The sequence below is a fragment of the Brassica napus genome, chromosome C4 (assembly GCF_020379485.1).
Source record: "Brassica napus cultivar Da-Ae chromosome C4, Da-Ae, whole genome shotgun sequence".
In the NCBI taxonomy this organism is placed as follows: Eukaryota; Viridiplantae; Streptophyta; class Magnoliopsida; order Brassicales; family Brassicaceae; genus Brassica; species Brassica napus.
In genome coordinates, this window is record NC_063447.1 from 53,237,517 (window position 1) to 53,241,672 (window position 4,156).

The 4,156-nt window shown below is 43.2% G+C and overlaps 1 non-coding gene across 1 annotated transcript; it reads left to right on the forward strand.

The window, feature by feature from the left end:
- Positions 1-3,834: 3,834 nt before the first annotated feature.
- LOC125586570 lies at positions 3,835-3,941 on the forward strand. The gene has a single exon (XR_007323107.1). It is a non-coding gene; the product is annotated as a small nucleolar RNA R71 (small nucleolar RNA).
- The last annotated feature ends 215 nt before the right edge of the window (positions 3,942-4,156 follow it).

A 4,156-nucleotide genomic window follows, 5' to 3' on the forward strand; every position in this document is an offset into this window, starting at 1 on the left:
ACTTTGGTGTCTCCGGACAAGAGGATGCGAGCGACCTTGGTGTGTCGCTCCAACAAGTCGCTCCGGACTTCGGGAGCGACCTCAGTGGGTCGCTCTGAGAGGTCGCTCCGGGCTTCGTTTTGTGTCGTCTCGCCATGGAAACGCGAGCGACCTCGGAGCGTCGCTCTGGCAAGTCGCTCTGAGAGGGGTGTCTCACGATAGAAACGCGAGCGACCTCTCCATGTCGCTCTGGCTGGATCGCTACGGGATGTGTGTCACAGCGACTTCACGGCGTCGCTCCGGTGAGGTCGCTCTGGTGCGCTGCTCGTCCGTTGATCGCTTTAAACACTTCTTTTGAGCTCCAAATGCACCCAAATGCCTCCAAGAACTCCATGTGGTACTCCAATACCTGATAAAGACTCATGTATGCAAAATGCAACCTAAACATGGCTAAATCCTAGTCTATATGATCAAAATGCACATGGGTGAATGGATAAAACAATGTAAATATGCAAGATATCAACTCCCCCAAACTTGTTCTTTACTTGTCCACAAGTGAACTTTCTAGAACTCATAGGGAGAGAGGTTCGAAGGTGGGAGCTCATAGCCAAAAGAAACACAACTAGCAAACACGATTAGCACACTCTCTTATTACACTCTAGCTTCTCTAGGCCTATCTCATCTCCTTTTGTCCATACACTCATCATCAAGCATCCACACATTCAAATCAACCAACTCTCACATTCATTAAGCACAAAACATCTAGTAAATTCTTGCAAATGGTCAGTCGGTCCAAGTCATTTGGGTAAGGGAAGGCTTTTATTCAAGTGATTCAAAAGGTTCGAAACATAAATCTTTACGGTGGTTTACTCTTGAAACAATTAGCCTTGACATTGCACATAATATATCTAAGAAAGGGACCAACTCATGCATACAATGCTCAATCTCCATTGTTCTACCCTTTTCCCAGACATACAATTACACAATTTTTCCCAAATGTCAAACCCAACTCACATCTCTCACCAAAAGATCCTAAGAACATTAACTCCTTCTCTTTGAAATCTACAAGAGATTTTTCACAACCTCAAAACATTACTTAGCTCCTAACAACTTTGCTAGCCCCCTTTTTCTTTCTTTTTCTTTTCTTTTCATTTTTTATTTCTTTTTTTTTTTTTTTTTTTAAATGGGGGCCAAGACTTTTCATAACTTGAGCTAGAGGTTTTTTTTTTTTTTTTTTTACTTATCCCAGTAAGACAATTCACTTAAACACAAAGAGTTATTTCTTTTCCTTTTTCATTGCTCCCAAATCATAATCACAACTCTCACCCCCCCCCCCCCCCCACCTATAGCTAGACAATAGAGTGCCCAATCTAGCAAGAATGAAGATCAAACATTGTCATTCCCGATACTCTCAACATTATGCACATGTAAGACTTTCCGAAGAAGGCCTCACTCATCAAACAACGAAAGCTTAAAAGAAGGGAAAGGTTTTGGGAGTGGTCTACCACTAGAGTTTGTCAAAATAAGATTGACATAAAGGATGTGACAACTCAAGTGTGTATAGCCATGACTCAGTACACAAGGGACCATGAGCAAGAAGTATTAAGTTCGTTCAGTTCAAATAAGGTTGTAGTTGGCTTCAAAGATTGAGTTTCAGCAATCAACAAGTTTCAGGAAGAGTCTTCAAGGCTCGAAGCATACAAGTGTTTTTTGAGAGGTGCATAAGCTATTCAGGTGCAAAGTAATGTTTTTTACAAGACATTTCAAATCATTGTTCCCAATGCAAGTAAATGCAACCTATATGCTCTAGACTCTCCTAGAAATGCTAATGATGCAAACTAAATGAATTTTTTTTTTATGCAAATATATATGTATAATGCAATGCATGAGACTCAAAATCATCAAAGAAAACGTGATCAAATACTTGGTACCTCCCCCAAATTTAATTGACACAGTCTCTGTGTTGTCAAGCAGAGAGAGATACCCAAAAAGAGAAAACTAATATGCAAAAACGAAATGGTATATACAAGGGAAAGTAGTGGGTTACCTTCTATGGAGAATGAGTAGAGGGAGATGCTCCCTCCTCGTCGTCCTCAGGTGGTAACTCTTCAAGGTGCTCATCAGTAAGAGTGCCCATCTCTTCAATGTAGAAGGCTTGCCCGAACACAGTTGGTTTCTTCATTTTATCTTTGATGTCAAAGTGGAGAACATGCCCTTTACCCAAATGGAGATCAATCGTGCCCTCTTTCACCTTAACAATTGCTCCTGCTGTAGCTAAGAATGGCCTTCCAAGAATCAATGGGTCTTGAGCCTCCTCACCCATCTCAAGCATCACAAAATCTGTAGGTATCTCATACCTTCCAATCTTCACAGGTAGGTCCTCTAAGATGCCCACAGGGTACTTCACTGAACGATCAGCTAACACCAGAGAGAGTTTACACTTTTTGTACTGAGTGAATCCAAGCTTCTTTGCGACAGACAAAGGCATCACGCTGACACTAGCTCCCAAATCGCAGAGACATTTCTCAAATACCATAGGTCCAAGAGCACAAGGTAGTGTGAAGCATCCTGGATCCTCTAACTTCTCTGGAACGTCAAGCCTTTGGATGATGGCACTGCACTCATGGGTAAGAATCATCATGCTTTCCATTTCTTTTTTCTTTGCAGCTGCAACATCTTTCAGGAACTTGTTGTATTGAGGAATCAACATGAAAGCATCGATGATGGGCATTGCAACCTGAGCTTCACTCATTTGCTTGTCAAACAAAGCCTTGTACTTCTCTAGCAGCTGCCTCTTGAATCTACCAGGGAATGGTAGTTTGGGTTCATAGGGAGGAGGAACAAAAGAATTCTCACTTGCTGGAGCAAGAACTTCACCATCTTTCACTGTTTTCTTCTCTTCCCCCACCTTTCCTTTACCTTTGGCTTCCACAATCTTCTCCAAGATTTCATCATTGATTTTCTCATCAACAATCACCACTTCCTCATCTAAGTTGATGGCCACTTCATCACCTAGTTTCTCAGCATCCCTGGTGAGGGTTGTAGGAGGTAACTGCTTACCACTCCTAAGGGTGATAGCTTTGGCCTCCTTGGGGTTTTGGTCAGATTTTCCAGGTAGAGATCCTTGCTGGCGAGTCTGGTGAGTGTTCATGGAAGCAAAATGATTCTCTAAATTCTTGACTGTAGAAGCAAGATGTGAGAACTTGTTGTTGAGCTCATTGTAGCTCCCATCAAAATTTGGAATGAAGGTTCTTCAACTCATAACCAACATGCTTCTCACTTCTAGTCTGAGACTCCAAGATTTGTTTCAGGAGGGTGTCAGTGCTGCTCTCTTGAGGAGTAGAGGAACCAGATGAGGGGTTTTGCTGAGGTTGATAGCTGCCTTGCTGGTTGTTTCGAGGCGGATAACCACTCTGTTGGTTGTTGGGATATGATTTCTGTTGGTAGTTGTTGTACTGAAAGTTGGGCTCTTTTTTGTACCAGCTACCATTGTTGTTGATGAAACACAGCTCTTCCTGACCTTCCAAACCCTCAACCTCATGGACAACAGGTGGTGTCTCTTGGCTTGGGTTACCAACAAAGTGCAGCTGCTCTTGTGTGGCTTTATCAGCAAGGAGGATGTCTATCTTATCCTGTAGAGCTTTCAACTCCTTCCTCGTCTGCTTATCATCTGTTCGACTGTTTCTGTCGTGGTCTCCACTGTAGACTGCATCACTCTTTACCATGTTGTCAACCAGCTCCTCTGCATCTTCCTCAGTTCTCCCCAAGAAGAACCCATTGCTAGTTGTATCCAGTCTGGCCCTGTACTTAGGAAGAGCACCACGGTAGAATGTGCTCAGTAAGCTCTCCTTAGAGAAACCATGGTGTGGGCATTGAGCTTGGTAGCCCTTGAATCTCTCCTAGGCTTCACTGAAGCCTTCCAAGTTCTTCTGTTGGAAACTGGAGATCTCATTTCTCAGCTTAGCAGTTCTTGAGGATGAGAAGAATTTCTCCAAGAATGCTCTCTTGCACTCATCCCAAGTAGTGATCGAGTCGCTGGGTAGAGACTTCTCCCACTGACGTGCCTTATCCCCCAAAGAGAAAGGGAATAACTTCAGCTTTAAGGCATCCTCTGACACACCATTGGTTTTTGACAACCCACAGTGGCTGTCGAACCTGTCCAAGTGATCGAATGGGT